Source organism: Danio rerio, chromosome 4, assembly GCF_052040795.2.
Source record: "Danio rerio strain M-AB ecotype USA chromosome 4, GRCz13ab, whole genome shotgun sequence".
In the NCBI taxonomy this organism is placed as follows: domain Eukaryota; kingdom Metazoa; phylum Chordata; class Actinopteri; order Cypriniformes; family Danionidae; genus Danio; species Danio rerio.
The window spans coordinates 46,718,111-46,739,617 of NC_141024.2; the positions used below are offsets into that span (position 1 = coordinate 46,718,111).

Genomic DNA, 21,507 nt, shown 5'->3' on the forward strand with positions numbered 1-21,507 from the left:
GACTGCTGCAAGGCTGTTACTCAGAGCTGGAAGAGTAGCAACACAAAACAGGATTTGCATTGGCCGGGAATCGGAGCCGGGTCTCTCGTGTGGCAGGCGAGAATGCTACCACTGAACCTTCAAAGCTGATATGCTCATACAACTGTCCTAGTGGGGTGTGATTGCTGCAAGGCTGTTACCCAGAGCTGGATGAGTAGCAACACAAAACAGGAATTGCATTGGCTGGCATTCGGACCCGGGTCTCCCACGTGGGAGGCGAGAATTCTACCACTGAACCACCAATGCTGATATGCTCATACTGCTCTCCTAGTGGGGTGTGATTGCTGCAAGGCTGTTACACAGAGCTGGAAGAGAAGCAACACAAAAAGGGAACTGCGCTGGCCGGGAATCGGACCCAGGTCTCCTGTGTGGGAGTCGATAATTCTACCACTAAACCACCAATGCTGATATGCTCATACTACTCTCCTAGTGGGGTGTGATTGCTGCAAGGCTGTTACCCAAAGCTGGAAGAGAAGCAACACAAAAAGGGAACTGCGTTGGAAGGGAATCGTACCTGGGTTTCCTGCATGGGAGGCGAGAATTCTACCACTGAACCACCAATGCTGATATGCTCACACTAATGTCCTAGTGGGGTGTGATCGCTGCAAGGCTGTTACCCAGAGCTGGAAGAGTAGCAACACAAAAGTCGAATTGCATTGGCCGGTAATCGAATCCGGGTTTCCTGCGTAGGAGGCGAGAATTCTACCACTGAAACACCAATGCTGATATGCTTATACTGCTGTCCTTGTGGGGTGTGATTGCTGCAAGGCTGTTACCCAGAACTGAAAGAGTTGCAACACAAAACAGAAATTGCATTTACCAGGAATCGGACAGAAGACTCCCGCATGGGAGGCGAGATTTCTACCACTGAACCACTAATGCTGTTATGCTTATACAAATGTCCTAGTGGGGTGTGATTGCTGCAATGCTGTTACCCAGAGCTGAAAGAGTAGCAACACAAAACAGGATTTGCATTGGCCGGGAATCGGACAAGGGTCTCCCGCGTGGCAGGTGAGAATTCTACTACTGAACCACCAATGCTGATATGCTTGAAATGCTGCCCAAGTGGGGTTTGACTGCTGCAAGGCTGTTACTCAGAGCTGGAAGAGTAGCAACACAAAACAGGATTTGCATCGGCCGGGAATCAGAGCCGGGTTTGCCACGTGGCAGGCAAGAATTCTACCACTGAACCACCAATGCTTATATGCTTATACAACTGTCCTAGTGCGGTGTGATTGCTGCAAGGCTGTTACCCAGAGCTGGAAGAGTAGCAACACAAAACAGGATTTGCATTGGCCAGGGATCGGACCCTGGTTTCCCGCGTGGCAGGCGAGAATTCTACCACTGAACTACCAATGCTTATATGCTTATACAACTGTCCTAGTGCGGTGTGATTGCTGCAAGGCTGTTACCCAGAGCTGGAAGAGTAGCAACACAAAACAGGAAATGCATTGGCCGGTAATCGAATCCGGGTCTCCCGCGTGGGAGGCGAGAATTCTACCACTGAACCACCAATGCTGATATGCTCATACTGCTCTCCTAGTGGGGTGTGATTGCTGCAAGGCTGTTACACAGAGCTGGAAGAGAAGCAACACAAAAAGGGAATTGCGTTGGCTGGGAGTCAGACCCAGGTCTCCTGTGTGGGAGGCGAGAATTTTACCACTAAACCACCAATGGTGATATGCTCATCCTGCTGTCCTTGTGGGGTGTGATTGCTGCAAGGCTGTTACCCAGAGCTGAAAGAGTAGCAACACAAAAGACAAATTGCATTGACCGGGAATCGGACCCGGGTCTCCCGCGTGGCAGGCGAGAATTCTACCACTGAACCACTAATGCTGACATGCTTAAATTGCTGCCCTAGTGGGGTGTGACTGCTGCAAGGCTATTACCCAGAGCTGGAAGAGAAGCAACACAAAAAGGGAACTGCGTTGGCCGAGAATCGGACCCAGGTCTCCTGTGTGGGAGGCGAGAAATCTACCACAAAACCACCAATGCTGATATGCTCATCCTGCTGTCCTTGTGGGGTGTGATTGCTGCAAGGCTGTTACCCAGAGCTGAAAGAGTAGCAACACAAAACAGGAATCGCATTGGCCGGGAATCGGAGCCGGGCCTCCCACGTGCAGCAATCATCATATGTGGCAGGCAAGAATTCTACCACTGAACCACCAATGCTGACATGCTTAATTTGCTGCGCTGGTGGGGTGTGACTGCTGCAAGGCTGTTACCCAGAGCTGGAAGAGAAGCAACACAAAAAGGGAACTGCGTTGGCCGAGAATCGGACACAGGTCTCCTGTGTGGGAGGCGAGAATTCTACCACAAAACCACCAATGCTGATATGCTCATACCGCTGTCCTAGTGGCGTGTGATTGCTGCAAGGCTGTTACCCAGAGCTGGAGAGTAGCAACATAAAAGAGGATTTGCATTGGCCGGGAATCAGACCTGGGTCTCCTGCGTGGGGGGTGAGAATTCTACCACTGAACCACCAATGCTGATATGTTCACACTGCTGTCCTAGTGGGGTGTGATTGCTGCAAGGCTGTTACCCAGAGCTGGAAGAGTAGCAACACAAAAGACGAATTGCATTGGCTGGTAATCGAATCCGGGACTCCTGCGTAGGAGGCGAGAATTCTACCACTGATCCACCAATGCTGATATGCTCATCCTGCTGTCCTTGTGGGGTGTGATTGCTGCAAGGCTGTTACCCAGTACTGGAAGAGTTGCAACACAAAATCGAAATTGCATTGGCCGGGAATCGGACCCGGGTCTCCCGCGTGGCAGTAGAGAATGCTACCACTGAACAACCAAAGCTGATATGCTCATACATCTGTCCTAGTGGGGTGTGATTGCTGCAAGGCTGTTGAAGAGTAGCAACACAAAACAGGAATTGCATTGGCCGGGAATCGGACCCGGGTCTCCCGCGTGGCAGGCGAGAATTCTACCACTGAACCACCAATGCTGATATGCTTAAATTGCTGCCCTAGTGGGGTGTGACTGCTGCAAGGCTGTTACTCAGAGCTGGAAGAGTAGCAACACAAAACAGGATATGCATTGGCCGGGAATCGGACCCGGGTCTCCCGCGTGGCAGGAGAGAATTCTACCACTGAACCACCAATGCTGATAAGCCTAAATTGCTGCCCTAGTGGGGTGTGACTGCTGCAAGGCTGTTACCCAGAGCTGGAAGAGAAGCAACACAAAAAGGGAACTGCGTTGGCTGAGAATCGGACACAGAACTCCTGTTTGGGAGGCGAGAAATCTACCACAAAACCACCAATGCTGATATGCTCATACTGCTGTCCTAGTGGGGTGTGATTGCTGCAAGGCTGTTACCCAGAGCTGAAAGAGTAGCAACACAAAACAGGAATTGCATTGGCCGGGAATCGGACCCGGGTCTCCCGCGTGGGAGGCGAGAATTCTACCACTGAACCACCAGTGCTGATATGCTCATATTGCTCTCCTAGTGGGGTGTGATTGCTGCAAGGCTGTTACCCAGAGCTGGAAGAGAAGCAACACAAAAAGGGTACTGCGTTGGAAGGGAATCGTACCTGCGTTTCCTGCGCTGGAGGCGAGAAATCTACCCCTGAACCACCAATGCTGATATGCTCACACTGCTGTCCTAGTGGGGTGTGATCGCTGCAAGGCTGTTACCCAGAGCTGGAAGAGTAGCAACACAAAAGACAAATTGCATTGGCTGGTAATCGAATCCGGGTCTCCTGCGTAGGAGGCGAGAATTCTACCACTGAACCACCAATGCTGATATGCTCTTCCTGCTGTCCTTGTGGGGTGTGATTGCTGCAAGGCTGTTACCCAGAACTGAAAGAGTTGCAACACAAAACAGAAATTGCATTCGCCAGGAATCGGACAGAGGACTCCCGCGTGGGAGGCGAGATTTCTACCACTGAACCACTTATGCTGCTATGCTTATACAAATGTCCTAGTGGGGTGTGATTGCTGCAAGGCTGTTACCCAGAGCTGAAAGAGTAGCAACACAAAACAGGATTTGCATTGGCCGGGAATCGGACCCAGGTCTCCCGCGTGGCAGGCGAGAATTCTACCACTGAACCAACAATGCTGATATGCTTATACAACTGTCCTAGTGGGGTGTGATTGCTGCAAGGCTGTTACCCAGAGCTGGAAGAGAAGCAACACAAAACAGGATTTGCATTGGCTGTGAATCGGACCTGGGTCTCCTGCGTGGCAGGCGAGAATTCTACCACTGAACCACCAATGCTGATATGCTTAAATTGCTGCCCTGGTGGGGTGTGACTGCTGCAAGGCTGTTACCCAGAGCTGGAAGAGAAGCAACACAAAAAGGGAACTGCGTTGGCCGAGAATCGGACCCAGGTCTCCTGTGTGGGAGGCGAGATTCTACCACAAAACCACCAATGCTGATATGCTCATACTGCTGTCCTAGTGGGGTGTGATGCTGCAAGGCTGTTACCCAGAGCTGGAGAGTAGCAACATAAAAGAGGAATTGCATTGGCCGAGAATCGGACCTGGGTCTCCTGCGTGGGAGGCGAGAATTCTACCACTGAACCACCAATGCTGATATGCTCACACTGCTGTCCTAGTGGGGTGTGATTGCTGCAAGGCTGTTACCCAGAGCTGGAAGAGTAGCAACACAAAAGACGAATTGCATTGGCCGGTAATCGAATCCGGGACTCCTGCGTAGGAGGCGAGAATTCTACCTCTGATCCACCAATGCTGATATGCTCATCCTGCTGTCCTTGTGGGGTGTGATTGCTGCAAGGCTGTTACCCAGAACTGGAAGAGTTGCAACACAAAATCGAAATTGCATAGGCCAGGAATCGGACAGAGGACTCCCACGTGGGAGGTGAGAATTCTACCACTGAACCACCAATGCTGATATGCTCAGTCTGCTGTCCTAGTTGGGTGTAATTGCTGCAAGGCTGTTACCCAGAGCTGGAAGAGTAGCAACAAAAAACAGGATTTGCATTGGCCGGGAATCGGACCCGGGTCTCCCGCGTGGCAGTAGAGAATGCTACCACTGAACCACCAAAGCTGATATGCTCATACATCTGTCCTAGTGGGGTGTGATTGCTGCAAGGCTGTTACCCAGAGCTGGAAGAGTAGCAACACAAAAGACGAATTGCATTGGCCGGTAATCGAATCCGGGACTCCTGCGTAGGAGGCGAGAATTCTACCTCTGATCCACCAATGCTGATATGCTCATCCTGCTGTCCTTGTGGGGTGTGATTGCTGCAAGGCTGTTACCCAGAACTGGAAGAGTTGCAACACAAAATCGAAATTGCATAGGCCAGGAATCGGACAGAGGACTCCCACGTGGGAGGCGAGAATTCTACCACTGAACCACCAATGCTGATATGCTCAGTCTGCTGTCCTAGTTGGGTGTAATTGCTGCAAGGCTGTTACCCAGAGCTGGAAGAGTAGCAACAAAAAACAGGATTTGCATTGGCCGGGAATCGGACCCGGGTCTCCCGCGTGGCAGTAGAGAATGCTACCACTGAACCACCAAAGCTGATATGCTCATACATCTGTCCTAGTGGGGTGTGATTGCTGCAAGGCTGTTACCCAGAGCTGGAAGAGTAGCAACACAAAACAGGATTTGCATTGGCCAGGAATCGGATCCGGGTCTCCCACGTGGCAGGCGAAAATTCTACCACTCAACCACCAATGCTGCTATGCTGATAGATCTGTCCTAGTGGGGTGTGATTGCTGCAAGGTTGTTACCCAGAGCTAGAAGATTAGCAACACAAAAGCGGAATTGCATTTGCTGGGAATCGGACCCGGGTCTCCCCAGTAGGAGGCGAGAATTCTACCACTGAACCACCACTGCTGATATGCTCAGTCTGCTGTCCTAGTGGGTTGTGATTGCTGCACGGCTGTTACCCAGAGCTAGAGGAGTAGCAACACAAAACAGGAATTGCATTGGCCGGGAATCGGACCCGGGTCTCCCGCATGGCAGGCGAGAATTCTACCACTGAACCACCAATGCTGATATGCTTAAATTGCTGCCCTAGTGGGGTGTGACTGCTGCAAGGCTGTTACTTAGAGCTGGAAGAGTAGCAACACAAAACAGGATTTGCATTGGCCGGGAATCGGACCCGGGTCTCCCGCGTGGCAGGCGAGAATTCTACCACTGAACCACCAATGCTGCTATGCTGACAGATCTGTCCCAGTGGGGTGTGACTGCTGCAAGGCTGTTACCCAGAGCTGGAAGAGAAGCAACACAAAAAGGGAACTGCGTTGGCCGAGAATCGGACCCAGGTCTTCTTTGTGGGAGGCGAGAAATCTACCACAAAGCCACCAATGCTGATATGCTCATACTGCTGTCCTAGTGGGGTGTGATTGCTGCAAGGCTGTTACCCAGAGCTGAAAGAGTAGCAACACAAAACAGGAATTGCATTGGCCGGGAATCTGACCCGGGTCTCCCGCGTGGGAGGCGAGAATTCTACCACTGAACCACCAATGCTGATATGCTCGTATTGCTCTCCTAGTGGGGTGTGATTGCTGCAAGGCTGTTACCCAGAGCTGGAAGAGAAGCAACACAAAAAGGGAACTGCGTTGGAAGGGAATCGTACCTGCATTTCCTGCGCTGGAGGCGAGAATTCTACCACTGAACCACCAATGCTGATATGCTCACAAATCTCTCCTAGTGGGGTGTGATTGCTGCAAGGCTGTTACCCAGAGCTGGAAGAGAAGCAACACAAAACAGGATTTGCATTGGCTGTGAATCGGACCTGGGTCTCCTGCGTGGCAGGCGAGAATTCTACCACTGAACCACCAATGCTGATATGCTTAAATTGCTGCCCTGGTGGGGTGTGACTGCTGCAAGGCTGTTACCCAGAGCTGGAAGAGAAGCAACACAAAAAGGGATCTGCGTTGGCCGAGAATCGGACCCAGGTCTCCTGTGTGGGGGGCGAGAATTCTACCACAAAACCACCAATGCTGATATGCTCAGTCTGCTGTCCTAGTTGGGTGTGATTGCTGCAAGGCTGTTACCCAGAGCTGGAAGAGTAGCAACACAAAAGACAAATTGCATTGGCCGGGAATCGAACCCGGGTCTCCCGTATGGCAGGCGAGGATGCTACCACTGAACCACCAAAGCTGATTTGCTCATACATCTGTCCTAGTGGGGTGTGATTGCTGCAAGGCTGTTACCCAGAGCTGGAAGAGTAGCAACACAAAAAAGAAAATGCATTGGCCGGGAATCAGACCCAGGTCTACCGCGTAGCAGGCAAGAAGTCTACCACTGAACCACCAATGCTGATATGCTCAAACATCTGTCCTAGTGGGGTGTGATTGCTGCAAGGCTGTTACAAAGAGCTGGAAGAGTTGCTACACAAAACAGGATTTGCATTGGCCAGGAACCAGACCAGGGTCTCCCAGCTGGCAGGCGAGAATTCTACCAGTGAACCACCAATGCTGATATGCTCATACTGCAGTCCTAGTGGGGTGTGATTGCTGCAAGGCTGTTACCCAGAGCTAAAAGAGTAACAACACAAAACAGGGTTTGCATTGGCCAGGAATCGGACCCGGGTCTTCCGCGTGGGAGGTAAGAAGTCTACCACCGAACCATTAATGCTGATATGCTCATGCTGCTGTCCTAGTGGGTTGTGATTGCTGCAAGGCTGTTACCCAGAGCTGGAAGAGTAGCAACACAAAAAAGAAATTGCATTGGCCGGGAATCTGACCCAGGTCTACCGCGTGGTAGGCAAGAAGTCTACCACTGAACCACCAATGCTGATATGCTGAAACATCTGTCCTATTGGGGTGTGATTGCTGCAAGGCTGTTAACCGGAGCTGGAAGATTAACTACACAAAACAGGAATTGCATTGGCCGGGAATCCGACCCAGGTCTCCCGTGTGGGAGACGAGAATTCTACCACTGAACCACCAACGCTGATATGCTCATACTGCTCTCCTAGTAGGGTGTGATTGCTGCAAGGCTGTTACCCAGAGCTGGAAGAGAAGCAACACAAAAAGGGAACTGCGTTGGCCGGGAATCGGACCCAGATCTCCCGCATGCCAGGCGAGAATTCTACCACTAAACCACCGATGCTGATATGTTTAAATTGCTGCCCTAGTGGGGTGTGACTGCTGCTAGGCTGTTACCCAGAGCTGGAAGAGTAGCAACACAAAACAGGATTTGCATTGGCCAGGAATCGGACCCAGGTCTCCCACGTAGCAGGCGAGAATTCTACCGCTCAACCACCAATGCTGCTTTGCTGATAAAACTGTCCTAGTGGGGTGTGATTGCTGCAAGGTTGTTACCCAGAGCTAGAAGATTAGCAACACAAAACATGAATTGCATATGCCGGGAATCGGACCCAGGTCTCCCACGTGGTAGGCGAGAATTCTACCACTCAACCACCAATGCTGCTATGCTGATAGAACTGTCCTAGTGGGGTGTGATTGCTGCAAGGTTGTTACCCAGAGCTAGAAGATTAGCAACACAAAACAGGAATTGCATTTGCCGGGAATCGGACCCGGTTCTCCCCAGTGGGAGGCAAGAATTCTACCACTGAACCACCACTGCTGATATGCTCAGTCTGCTGTCCTAGTGGGTTGTGATTGCTGCAGAGCTGTTACCCAGAGCTGGAAGAGTAGCAACACAAAACAGGAACTGCATTGGCCGGTAATCGGACTCAGGTCTCCCGCATGGCAGGCGAGAATTCTACCACTGAACCACCAATGCTGATATGCTTATACAACAGTCCCAGTGGGGTGTGATTGCTGCAAGGCTGTTACCCAGAGCTGGAAGAGTAACAACACAAAACAGGGTTTGCATTGGCCAGGAACCGGACCAGGCGAGAATTCCACCAGTGACCCACCAATGCTGATATGCTCATACTGCTGTCCTAGTGGGGTGTGATTGCTGCAAGGCTGTTACCCAGAGCTGGAAGATTAGCAACACAAAACAGGAATTGCATTGGCCAGGAATCGGACCCAGGTCTCCCGCGTGGAAAGCTAGAATTCTACCACTGAACCATTAATGCTGATATGCTCATGCTGCTTTCCTAGTGGGTTGTGACTGCTGCAAGGCTGTTACCCAGAGCTGGAAGAGAAGCAACACAAAAAGGGAACTGCGTTGGAAGGGAATCGTACCTGCGTTTCCTGCGCTGGAGGCGAGAATTCTACCACTGAACCACCAATGCTGATATGCTCACAAAGCTGTCCTAGTGGGGTGTGATCGCTGCAAGGCTGTTACCCAGAGCTGGAAGAGTAGCAACACAAAAGACGAATTGCATTGGCCGGTAATCGAATCCGGGTCTCCTGCGTAGGAGGCGAGAATTCTACCACTAAACCACCAATGCTGATATGCTCAAACTGCTGTCCTTGTGGGGTGTGATTGCTGCAAGGCTGTTACCCAGAACTGGAAGAGTTGCAACACAAAACAGAAATTGCTTTGGCCAGGAATCGGACAGAGGACTCCCGCGTGGGAGGCGAGAATTCTACCACTGAACCACCAATGCTGATATGCTTATAGAGCTGTCCTAGTGGGGTGTGATTGCTGCAAGGCTGTTACCCAGAGCTGAAAGAGTAGCAACACAAAACTGGATTTGCATTGGCCGGGAATCGGACCCGGGTCTCCCGCGTGGCAGGCGAGAATTCTACCACTGAACCACCAATGCTGATATGCTTAAATTGCTGCCCTAGTGGGGTGTGATTGCTGCAAGGCTGTTACCCAGAGCTGGAAGAGAAGCAACACAAAAAGGGAACTGCGTTGGCCGAGAATCGGACCCAGGTCTCCTGTGTGGGAGGTGAGAAATCTACCACAAAACCACCAATGCTGATATGCTCATACTGCTGTCCTAGTGGGGTGTGATTGCTGCAAGGCTGTTACCCAGAGCTGAAAGAGTAGCAACACAAAACAGGAATTGCATTGGCCGGGAATCGGACCCAGGTCTCCCGCGTGGGAGGCGAGAATTCTACCACTAAACCACCTATGCTGATATGCTCGTATTGCTCTCCTAGTGGGGTGTGATTGCTGCAAGGCTGTTACCCAGAGCTGGAAGAGAAGCAACACAAAAAGCGAACTGCGCTGGAAGGGAATCGCACCTGCGTTTCCTGCGCTGGAGGCGAGAATTCTACCACTGAACCACCAATGCTGATATGCTCACAAAGCTGTCCTAGTGGGGTGTGATCGCTGCAAGGCTGTTACCCAGAGCTGGAAGAGTAGCAACACAAAAGACGAATTGCATTGGCCGGTAATCGAATCCGGGTCTCCTGCGTAGGAGGCGAGAATTCTACCACTGAAACACCAATGCTGATATGCTCATCCTGCTGTCCTTGTGGGGTGTGATTGCTGCTAGGCTGTTACCCAGAACCGAAAGAGTTGCAACACAAAACAGAAATTGCATTCGCCAGGAATCGGACAGAGGACTCCCACGTGGGAGGCGAGATTTCTACCACTGAACCACTAATGCTGGTATGCTTATACAAATATCCTAGTGGGGTGTGATTGCTGCAAGGCTGTTACCCAGAGCTGAAAGAGTAGCAACACAAAACAGGATTTGCATTGGCCGGGAATCGGACCCGGGTCTCCCGCGTGGCAGGCGAGAATTCTACCACTGAACCACCAATGCTGATATGCTTATACAACTGTCCTAGTGGGGTGTGATTGCTGCAAGGCTGTTACCCAGAGCTGGAAGAGAAGCAACACAAAACAGGAATTGCATTGGCTGTGAATCGGACCTGGGTCTCCTGCGTGGCAGGCGAGAATTCAACCACTGAACCACCAATGCTGATATGCTCATACTGCTGTCCTAGTGGGGTGTGATTGCTTCAAGGCTGTTACAAAGAGCTGGAGAGTAGCAACATAAAAGAGGATTTGCATTGGCCGGGAATCGGACCTGGGTCTCCTGCGTGGGAGGCGAGAATTCTACCACTGAACCACCAATGCTAATATGCTCACACTGCTGTCCTAGTGGGGTGTGATTGCTGCAAGGCTGTTACCCAGAGCTGGAAGAGTAGCAACACAAAAGACGAATTGCATTGGCCGGTAATCGAATCCGGGACTCCTGCGTAGGAGGTGAGAATTCTACCACTGATCCACCAATGCTGATATGCTCATCCTGCTGTCCTAGTGGGGTGTGATTGCTGCAAGGCTGTTACCCAGAGCTGAAAGAGTAACAACACAAAACAGGGTTTGCATTGGCCAGGAATCGGACCCGGGTCTTCCGCGTGGGAGGCAAGAATTCTACCACTGAACCATTAATGCTGATATGCTAATGCTGCTGTCCTAGTGGGTTGTGATTGCTGCAAGGCTGTTACCCAGAGCTGGAAGAGTAGCAACACAAAAAAGAAATCGCATTGGCCGGGAATCTGACCCAGGTCTACCGCGTGGTAGGCAAGAAGTCTACCACTGAACCACCAATGCTGATATGCTGAAATATCTGTCCTAGTGGGGTGTGATTGCTGCAAGGCTGTTAACCGGAACTGGAAGATTAACTACACAAAACAGGAATTGCATTGGCTGGGAATCGGACCCAGGTCTCCCGCATGGCAGGCGAGAATTCTACCACTAAACCACCTATGCTGATATGTTTAAATTGCTGCCCTAGTGGGGTGTGACTGCTGCTAGGCTGTTACCCAGAGCAGGAAGAGTAGCAACACAAAACAGGATTTGCATAGGCCAGGAATCGGACCCTGGTCTCCCACGTAGCAGGCGAGAATTCTACCGCTGAGCCATCAATGCTGCTTTGCTGATAGAACTGTCCTAGTGGGGTGTGATTGCTGCAAGGTTGTTACCCAGAGCTAGAAGATTAGCAACACAAAACAGGAATTGCATTTGCCGGGAATCTGACCCGGGTCTCCCACGTGGCAGGCGAGAATTCTACCACTCAACCACCAATGCTGCTATGCTGATAGAACTGTCCTAGTGGGGTGTGATTGCTGCAAAGCTGTTACCCAGAGCTAGAAGATTAGCAACACAAAACAGGAATTGCATTTGCCGGGAATCAGACCCGGTTCTCCCCAGTGGGAGGCGAGAATTCTACCACTGAACCACCACTGCTGATATGCTCAGTCTGCTGTCCTAGTGGGTTGTGTATGCTGCACGGCTGTTACCCAGAGCTGGAAGAGTAGCAACACAAAACAGGAACTGCATTGGCCAGTAATCGGACCCGGGTCTCCCGCATGGCAGGCGAGAATTGTACCACTGAACCACCAATGCTGATATGCTTATACAACAGTCCCAGTGGGGTGTGATTGCTGCAAGGCTGTTACCCAGAGCTGGAAGAGTAACAACACAAAACAGGGTTTGCATTGGCCAGGAACCGGACCAGGCGAGAATTCTACCAGTGAACCACCAATGCTGATATGCTCATACTGCTGTCCTAGTGGGGTGTGATTGCTGCAAGGCTGTTACCCAGAGCTGGAAGATTAGCAACACAAAACAAGAATTGCATTGGCCAGGAATCGGACCCAGGTCTCCCGCGTGGAAAGCGAGAATTCTACCGCTGAACCATTAATGCTGATATGCTCATGCTGCTGTCCTAGTGGGTTGTGATTGCTGCAAGGCTGTTACCCAGAGCTGGAAGAGTAGCAACACAAAAAAGAAATTGCATTGGCCGAGAATCGGACCCAGGTCTCCCGCGTGGCAGGCGAGAATTCTACCACTGAACCACCAATGCTGATATGCTTATACATCTGTCCCAGTGGGGTGTGATAGCTGCAAGGCTGTTACCCAGAGCTGGAAGAGTAACAACACAAAACAGGGTTTGCATTGGCCAGGAACTGGACCAGGCGAGAATTCTACCAGTGAACCACCAATGCTGATATGCTCATACTGCTGTCCTAGTGGGGTGTGATTGCTGCAAGGCTGATACCCAGAGCTGGAAGATTAGCAACACAAAACCGGAATTGCATTGGCCAGGAATCAGACCCAGGTCTCCCACGTGGGAGGCGAGAATTCTACCACTGAACCATTAATGCTGATATGCTCATGCTGCTGTCCTAGTGGGTTGTGATTGCTGCAAGGCTGTTACCCAGAGCTGGAAGAGTAGCAACACAAAAAAGAAATTGCATTGGCCGGGAATCGGATCCAGGTCCACCGCGTGGCAGGCAAGAAGTCTACCAGTGAACCACCAATGCTGATATGCTCATGCTGCTGTCCTAGTGGGGTGTGATTGCTGCAAGGCTGTTACCCAGAGCTGAAAGAGTAACAACACAAAACAGGGTTTGCATTGGCCAGGAATCGGACCTGGGTCTTCCGCGTGGGAGGCGAGAATTCTACCACTGAACCATTATTGCTGATATGCTCATGCTGCTGTCCTAGTGGGTTGTGATTGCTGCAAGGCTGTTACCCAGAGCTGGAAGAGTAGCAACACAAAAAAGAAATTGCATTGGCCGGGAATCGAAACCAGGTCTTCCGCGTGGCAGGCAAGAAGTCTACCACTGAACCACCAATGCTGATATGCTCAAACATCTGTCCTAGTGGGGTGTGATTGCTGCAAGACTGTTACCCGGAGATGGAAGATTAGCTACACAAACCAGGAATTGCATCGGCCGGGAATCGGACCCAGGTCTCCCGTGTGGGAGGCGAGAATTCTACCACTGAACCACCAACGCTGATATGCTCATTCTGCTCTCCTAGTAGGGTGTGATTGCTGCAAGGCTGTTACCCAGAGCTGGAAGAGAAGCAACACAAAAAGGGAACGGCGTTGGCCGGGAATTGGACCCAGATCTCCCGCGTGGCAGGCGAGAATTCTACCACTGAACCACCGATGCTGATATGCTTAAATTGCTGCCCTAGTGGGGTGTGACTGCTGCAAGGCTGTTACCCAGAGCTGGAAGAGTAGCAACACAAAACAGGATTTGCATTAGCCGGGAATCGGACCCGGGTCTCCCGCGTGGCAGTAGAGAACGCTACCACTGAACCACCAAAGCTGATATGCTCATACATCTGTCCTAGTGGGGTGTGATTGCTGCAGGGCTGTTACCCAGAGCTGGAAGAGTAGCAACACAAAACAGGATTTGCATTGGCCAGGAATCTGACCCAGGTCTCCCACATGGCAGGCAAGTATTCTATCACTCAACCACCAATGCTGCTATGCTGATAGAACTGTCCTAGTGGGGTGTGATTGCTGCAAGGTTGTTACCCAGAGCTAGAAGATTAGCAACACAAAACAGGAATTGCATTTGCCGGGAAACGGACCCGGGTCTGCGCAGTGGGAGGCGAGAATTCTACCACTGAACCACCACTGCTGATATGCTCAGACTGCTGTCCTAGTGGGTTGTGATTGCTGCACGGCTGTTACCCAGAGCTGGAAGAGTAGCAACACAAAACAGGAACTGCATTGGCCGGGAATCGGACCCGGGTCTCCCGCATGGCAGGCGAGAATTCTACCACTGAACCACCAATGCTGAGACATGTTGTTCTTTGCCTTTGTGTTATGTGAGTGCTAAAAGGCCGTCAACTAGAGTTGTAACAGGAGGCACACAAAACAGCAATTGCATTGGCCAGGAATCGGACCCAGGTCTCCCCCGTGGCAGGCGAGAATTCTACCACTAAACCACCAATGCCGATATGCTTATACAACTGTCCTAGTGGGGTGTGATTGCTGCAAGGCTGTTACCCAGAGCTGGAAGAGTAACAACACAAAACAGGGTTTGCATTGGCCAGGAACCGGACCAGGCGAGAATTCTACCAGTGAACCACCACTGCTGATATGCTCATACTGCTGTCCTAGTGGGGTGTGATTGCTGCAAGGCTGTTACCCAGAGCTGGAAGAGTAGCAACACAAAACAGGAATTGCATTGGCAGGGAATCGGACCCGGGTCTCCCGCGTGGCAGGCGAGAATTCTACCACTGAACCACCAATGCTGATATGCTTAAATTGCTGCCCTAGTGGGGTGTGACTGCTGCAAGGCTGTTACTCAGAGCTGGAAGAGTAGCAACACAAAACAGGATTTGCATTGGCCGGGAATAAGAGCCGGGTCTCCCGCGTGGCAGGCGAGAATGCTACCACTGAACCACCAAACCTGATATGCTCATACATCTGTCCTAGTGGGGTGTGATTGCTGCAAGGCTGTTACCCAGAGCTGGAAGAGTAGCAACACAAAACAGGATTTGCATTAGCCGGGAATCGGACCCGGGTCTCCCGCGTGGCAGTAGAGAACGCTACCACTGAACCACCAAAGCTGATATGCTCATACATCTGTCCTAGTGGGGTGTGATTGCTGCAGGGCTGTTACCCAGAGCTGGAAGAGTAGCAACACAAAACAGGATTTGCATTGGCCAGGAATCTGACCCAGGTCTCCCACATGGCAGGCGAGTATTCTACCACTCAACCACCAATGCTGCTATGCTGATAGAACTGTCCTAGTGGGGTGTGATTGCTGCAAGGTTGTTACCCAGAGCTAGAAGATTAGCAACACAAAACAGGAATTGAATTTGCCGGGAAACGGACCCGGGTCTGCGCAGTGGGAGGCGAGAATTCTACCACTGAACCACCACTGCTGATATGCTCAGACTGCTGTCCTAGTGGGTTGTGATTGCTGCACGGCTGTTACCCAGAGCTGGAAGAGTAGCAACACAAAACAGGAACTGCATTGGCCGGGAATCGGACCCGGGTCTCCCGCATGGCAGGCGAGAATTCTACCACTGAACCACCAATGCTGAGACATGTTGTTCTTTGCCTTTGTGTTATGTGAGTGCTAAAAGGCCGTCAACTAGAGTTGTAACAGGAGGCACACAAAACAGCAATTGCATTGGCCAGGAATCGGACCCAGGTCTACCCCGTGGCAGGCGAGAATTCTACCACTAAACCACCAATGCCGATATGCTTATACAACTGTCCTAGTGGGGTGTGATTGCTGCAAGGCTGTTACCCAGAGCTGGAAGAGTAACAACACAAAACAGGGTTTGCATTGGCCAGGAACCGGACCAGGCGAGAATTCTACCAGTGAACCACCACTGCTGATATGCTCATACTGCTGTCCTAGTGGGGTGTGATTGCTGCAAGGCTGTTACCCAGAGCTGGAAGAGTAGCAACACAAAACAGGAATTGCATTGGCCGGGAATCGGACCCGGGTCTCCCGCGTGGCAGGCAAGAATTCTACCAATGAACCACCAATGCTGATATGCTTAAATTGCTGCCCTAGTGGGGTGTGACTGCTGCAAGGCTGTTACTCAGAGCTGGAAGAGTAGCAACACAAAACAGGATTTGCATTGGCCAGGAATCAGAGCCGGGTCTCCCGCGTGGCAGGCGAGAATGCTACCACTGAACCACCAAACCTGATATGCTCATACATCTGTCCTAGTGGGGTGTGATTGCTGCAAGGCTGTTACCCAGAGCTGGAAGAGTAGCAACAAAAAACAGGAATTGAATTGGCCGGAAAACGGACCTCCCGTGTCACAACTGGGATTTTTACGACTGAACCACCAATGCTGATATGCTCATTCTGCTGTCCTAGTGGGTTGTGATTACTGCAAGGCTGTTACCCAGAGCTGAAAGAATAGCAACATAAAACAGGATTTGCATTGGGCGGGAATCGGACCTGGGTCTCCTGCGTGGGAGGCGAGAATTGTACCACTGAACCACCAATGCTGATATGCTTATACAACTCTCCTAGTGGGGTGTGACTGCTGCAAGGCTGTTACCCAGAGCTGGAAGAGTAGCAACACAAAGGACGAATTGCATTTGCCGGGAATCGGACCCGGGTCTCCCGCGTGGCAGGCGAGAATTCTACCACTGAACCACCATTGCTGATATGCTAACAGACCTGTCCTAGTGGGGTGTGATTGCTGCAAGGCTGTTACCCAGAGCTGGAGGAGTAGCAACACAAAACAGAAAATTGCATTGGCTGGGAATCGGACCCGGGTCTCCCGCGTGGGAGGCGAGAATGCTACCACTGAACCACCAATGCTGATATGCACATACTACTGTCCTAGTGGGGTGTGATTGCTGCAAGGCTGTTACACAGAGCTGGAAGAGTAGCAACACAAAAGAGGATTTGCATTTGCCAGGAATCGGACCCGGGTCTCCCGCGTGGCAGGTGAGAATTCTACCAGTGAACCACCAATGCTGATATGCACATACTGCTGTCCTAGTTGGGTGTGATTGCTGCAAGGCTGTTACCCAGACCTGAAAGAGTAGCAACACAAAACAGGAATTGCATTGGCCGGGAATCGGACCCGGGTCTCCAGCGTGGCAGGCGAGAATTCCACCACTGAACCACCAATGCTGACCCATGTTGTTCTTTGCCTTTGTGCTTTGTGACTCCTAGGAGACAGCTCAGACCTGTCAAGCCTGTCAGGTTGGCTGAGTGGACTAAAGCGCTGCGTTCAGGACACAGTCTCTCCTGGAGGCGTGGGTTCAAATACCACATCTGACAAACCGGATTTTTGGCTACTTGTTCAGGCTCAGTTCTTTAACTCTTTGGCGCCATGTCCGAGTGATACAGTAACACTGACAAAGCACAGCATCAATCTCTTTGAGCCAAAGTTCATGCACCGTAGCAGTGTCCCTGGCAGACTTAATGGGCACTTTAGACTGTAGGTTTTAAGGCGTTTCCGATCAAGGTATTGTCCACAAAAACTCGAAGATGCATATGAAAAAAAAAAACAATGGACGAAAGCTTTAATGCAAGTGAACCGAAAGGGGATTAAAAGAACTGTCTTGGAATGCCATGTAGTGGAATGTTCTGGGATGCCATTGATTTTTAAGGCAATGGGATTCGCAGGACTTTTCGTCAAATCCTCGCAAAACGTTAATTCATGACATTTGATAGATCCACGCCGAACGTCAAGCGACAACGTGATAGGAATGGAGGCATCTTACCATCATTGCTTCAGACTCAGGAAATGTTCTTGGAACTTCACGCTGCCAGGCCTCCAGAGGAGCTGTAGCTTTTTTCGCCCTGGGGAAGCATGATCCACACGGAAGGGGATAAAAAATGCCACCCAGTCATCTAAGCGCTTCCATGTGCCAATAGTTAGCATGCTGCCCCATGTGAGGCTCGATCTCACGACCTTCAGATTATGAGACTGATGCGCTGCCTACTGCGTCAAGAAGGCAGACTGCTGGACCTGGGCAAACTGTGAAACACCAGCTTCCATGTCATGGTGCAGGTCTGGCTTCTAGGAGACAGCTCAGACCAGTCAAGCATGTCAGGATGGCTGAGCGGTCTAAAGCGCTGTGTTCAAGCTGGGGAACAATCGTCCAACAAAGAAGGGCAAGAAGGGAGGAAAGGTGAGAAGAAAGAAAGAGAAAAAGGGAAGAAGAGGGGGAAAAAACGAAGAAAAGAAAGGGTGAATTCTAAGCTTCCCGGACACGCCTTCCCTGCACCTGCTTTACATCACGCATAGTGATACTGTTCTGTGTTAAAACAACGCAATTTTAGATACATTGATTTCTATTGCAGGTGCTCACCAAGACCGGGGTTCGAATCCAGCTAAAGACGCTTTATTGTTATTGGTTTATTATTACTCAATAAACTAACTGTTTGAATGTGTAATGCTCCAAGGTAAATAAAATATGCCTAAGCACTTTATTTTTGTGTTTTTTGACATTCTTTCATGAAAAATTAAGCATACCAACTTGAATGTGTCATTATTTAGTAGTTGTTGTAGCATTATGCTTATGGTTATTATTGTTTTGTATTTTAATGTACAAATGATCTATAGAAATGTCATAAAGTATATAGTGAACACACACACATATATACATATACATATATATGTATATATATATATATATATATATATATATATATATATATATATATATATATATATATATATATATATATATATATATATATATATATATATATATATGTGTGTGTGTGTGTGTGTATATAGTGTGCATAGTGTATATGGAATTAAAAGTCAAATAGTCAGTTTTTTTTATATGCATTATTTATCTAACAATTGTCAACAGAACAGTAATGAATATAGAGTAGAAAATGTAAAAATAATAAATTAGTTATTAATAATACAGTATTAACAATATAAATAAACAATGTTAATAAAATGTTAAATACAAACAGAAACCAACACAAAGTGGACTTAAAAGTCAAGGACATTTAGTAATGCAATATTTATTTAACAATGGTCAAAAAAACAGTAATCAAAAAGGGCAAGACAAAAAGCATTTAATTAAAAACACTGTGTTCACAATGGCAAAATGTACACTACTGTTCAAAGGTTTGCGATCTGCTCAATGTATTTTTTTAATGTTTTAATTATGTTTATCAAGGCTACATTTATTTGATCTAATATTTAGTAAAAACTGAAATAACATGAAATAATAATATAGGCAAATTAAATAAATAAAGAATAATTTATTCAAACAATTCAAATCAAATAAAATCGATTTTATTTATGAGCAAATCAAACACAATAGAATTCTTGTTATATATGATTAATATTAAGCTTTTATATTTTAACAATAATAATTTTTTTGAACATTAGTGTATATTACATTACGTTTCAAGCAATTAGAAACTACCACCTAATTTAAACTAATTTACTCAATTTATTTTAAGCAGGTCTCTAGCAACACCTCAACTTTTTTATTGCTTTTTGTTCTTTTCTCTCCTATGTTTGAACTTTGAACTGAACTTTGAACATCTTGAACACTTGAAACACTGAAATTGTCATTTCTTTTGATTTTTAAAAAAATGTACCATTGACAATTGCGGTGAAATCTTTGATGCCACTGATGGAGTAGACAGGGGCTGGGGCTGGGCCTCAAGTTGTCTCGTCTCCATCACCTCCTGAGCAGGTACAGTAGGGGCAGGTTGTTGCACCATTTGTGCAGGAGCAGCAGAAGCAGTACTCTGCTAAAAATAATCACAAAAATACATATAATCATAAAAAGGACAGCCATTCTAGTAAATAAAAATAAACACATATTGATTCAAAAATGTACCTTTTGAGTGTGAAAACCACATGTGCATTTCAGCACACCTCCAAGCAAAGTCCTCTGCCCACGAGATTGCAATGGACATTTCTCAATCTGAAAAAATCATGAAAAATATAATAAATAATTTTACACAATACAAACAACTTTTATAACTAAACAAGAATTTTAACTCAATGACTCCCTTAATGAAGCACACAATAGCTCTGTAAATTAATTTATCACTGTTTTTAGAGTGTGCAATATTTATTTATTATGTAATTGTACAGTTTGTATCTCTAAAAACGAAAAGAAGAATAAGAGGAACTGGACAGGAACATTTCAGGCCTTAAAACCACATGCTGTGTACTGTACACTCATAATCCCTTCCCCCACCTTTTCAGATCTCTCATAAACGGTCAAACTTACTAAATTATTCAGCGTAAATCTCAAAATACATGAAATTTAAAACACTTTAATATTTAAAAACAAGTATGACATATTTTACACAGATACTGTACTGAATGTACTGAAGCCTAACAAGTTAACGTAACTCTGTTAAGCAAATTTCAACAAACGTTATATCATGTAAACGAAATACACACCCTTTGATAAATCTCATGCCACTTTCTTTGTCGAGGAGCTGGCCTGTTGCCCTCATTTGATGGCCAAACTCCTGTGCTTGCAAACTTTTTCAGACGTGAAATCCAGTCAGCGTCTGACATGGCTTTATGAGATTTTTCAGACATTTTTTCTCCTATAAATAAAAGGTTTTGAATTTAAGTATTCAAATTTGAAATACAACACACTAAAACATTAACAGTTACCTTGTAATCAGGTGCTTAAATGTATTGCAGCTGGCTGCCGTATGGAGTAGACTTCAAATGCCTTGAGGTGTGCTCAAATAGAGACAGAACTGTGGTTGACAGGAAGGTGGGAGTGCTTCCTAAGCTGGTATTAAGCAGCTCTCTTTCTTTGTGGAGGAGCTCCAGCAATGCATGGCCAAATTCAACTGATTTCCCAGCGCTGTTGTGCTACTTGAAACAAGTTGGTGCAAAAACTGCTCAGGGAAAGCAGCTTGGCAGGGTAGCGTGGCCGAGCGGTCTAAGGCGCTGCGTTCAAGCTGGGGAACAATTGTCCAACGAAGAAGGGAAGAAAGGGGGGAAGAGAAAAAGGGAAGAAGAGGGGGAAAAACGAAGAAAGGAAAGGGCGAATTCTAAGCTTCCCGGCCACGCCTTCCCTGCACCTGCTTTACATCACGCATAGTGATACTGTTCTGTGTTAAAACAACGCAATTTTAGATACATTGATTTCTATTGCAGGTGCTCACCAAGACCGGGGTTCGAATCCAGCTAAAGACGCTTTATTGTTATTGGTTAATTATTACTCAATAAACTAACTGTTTAAATGTGTAATGCTCCAAGGTAAATAAAATATGCCTAAGCACTTTATTCTTGTGTTTTTTGACATTCTTTCATGAAAAATAAAGCATACTAACTTGAATGTGTCATTATTTAGTAGTTGTTGTAGCATTGTTATGCTTATGGTTATTATTGTTCTGTATTTTGATGTACAAATGATCTATAGAAATGTCATAGAGTATATAGTGTACACACACACACACACACACACACATA

The 21,507-nt window shown here is 48.3% G+C and overlaps 15 non-coding genes across 15 annotated transcripts; all 15 read right to left on the reverse strand.

Annotated features, from left to right (window-relative positions):
• Positions 1–1,486: 1,486 nt before the first annotated feature.
• On the reverse strand, positions 1,487–1,557 carry trnag-ccc (transfer RNA glycine (anticodon CCC)). The gene has a single exon. It is a non-coding gene; the product is annotated as a tRNA-Gly (tRNA).
• A 1,366-nt stretch (positions 1,558–2,923) lies between these two features.
• On the reverse strand, positions 2,924–2,994 carry trnag-gcc (transfer RNA glycine (anticodon GCC)). The gene has a single exon. It is a non-coding gene; the product is annotated as a tRNA-Gly (tRNA).
• A 406-nt stretch (positions 2,995–3,400) lies between these two features.
• On the reverse strand, positions 3,401–3,471 carry trnag-ccc (transfer RNA glycine (anticodon CCC)). The gene has a single exon. It is a non-coding gene; the product is annotated as a tRNA-Gly (tRNA).
• Positions 3,472–5,941: 2,470 nt separating this feature from the next.
• On the reverse strand, positions 5,942–6,012 carry trnag-gcc (transfer RNA glycine (anticodon GCC)). Its single transcript has one exon. It is a non-coding gene; the product is annotated as a tRNA-Gly (tRNA).
• Positions 6,013–6,100: 88 nt separating this feature from the next.
• On the reverse strand, positions 6,101–6,171 carry trnag-gcc (transfer RNA glycine (anticodon GCC)). Its single transcript has one exon. It is a non-coding gene; the product is annotated as a tRNA-Gly (tRNA).
• Positions 6,172–6,418: 247 nt separating this feature from the next.
• trnag-ccc (transfer RNA glycine (anticodon CCC)) lies at positions 6,419–6,489 on the reverse strand. Its single transcript has one exon. It is a non-coding gene; the product is annotated as a tRNA-Gly (tRNA).
• Positions 6,490–7,849: 1,360 nt separating this feature from the next.
• On the reverse strand, positions 7,850–7,920 carry trnag-ccc (transfer RNA glycine (anticodon CCC)). The gene has a single exon. It is a non-coding gene; the product is annotated as a tRNA-Gly (tRNA).
• A 1,343-nt stretch (positions 7,921–9,263) lies between these two features.
• trnar-ccu (transfer RNA arginine (anticodon CCU)) lies at positions 9,264–9,334 on the reverse strand. Its single transcript has one exon. It is a non-coding gene; the product is annotated as a tRNA-Arg (tRNA).
• A 247-nt stretch (positions 9,335–9,581) lies between these two features.
• On the reverse strand, positions 9,582–9,652 carry trnag-gcc (transfer RNA glycine (anticodon GCC)). The gene has a single exon. It is a non-coding gene; the product is annotated as a tRNA-Gly (tRNA).
• Positions 9,653–9,899: 247 nt separating this feature from the next.
• Positions 9,900–9,970, reverse strand: trnag-ccc (transfer RNA glycine (anticodon CCC)). Its single transcript has one exon. It is a non-coding gene; the product is annotated as a tRNA-Gly (tRNA).
• Positions 9,971–10,535: 565 nt separating this feature from the next.
• trnag-gcc (transfer RNA glycine (anticodon GCC)) lies at positions 10,536–10,606 on the reverse strand. Its single transcript has one exon. It is a non-coding gene; the product is annotated as a tRNA-Gly (tRNA).
• Positions 10,607–10,852: 246 nt separating this feature from the next.
• On the reverse strand, positions 10,853–10,923 carry trnag-ccc (transfer RNA glycine (anticodon CCC)). Its single transcript has one exon. It is a non-coding gene; the product is annotated as a tRNA-Gly (tRNA).
• A 2,598-nt stretch (positions 10,924–13,521) lies between these two features.
• Positions 13,522–13,592, reverse strand: trnag-ccc (transfer RNA glycine (anticodon CCC)). The gene has a single exon. It is a non-coding gene; the product is annotated as a tRNA-Gly (tRNA).
• A 724-nt stretch (positions 13,593–14,316) lies between these two features.
• trnag-gcc (transfer RNA glycine (anticodon GCC)) lies at positions 14,317–14,387 on the reverse strand. The gene has a single exon. It is a non-coding gene; the product is annotated as a tRNA-Gly (tRNA).
• A 1,184-nt stretch (positions 14,388–15,571) lies between these two features.
• trnag-gcc (transfer RNA glycine (anticodon GCC)) lies at positions 15,572–15,642 on the reverse strand. The gene has a single exon. It is a non-coding gene; the product is annotated as a tRNA-Gly (tRNA).
• Between the last annotated feature and the right edge of the window lie 5,865 nt (positions 15,643–21,507).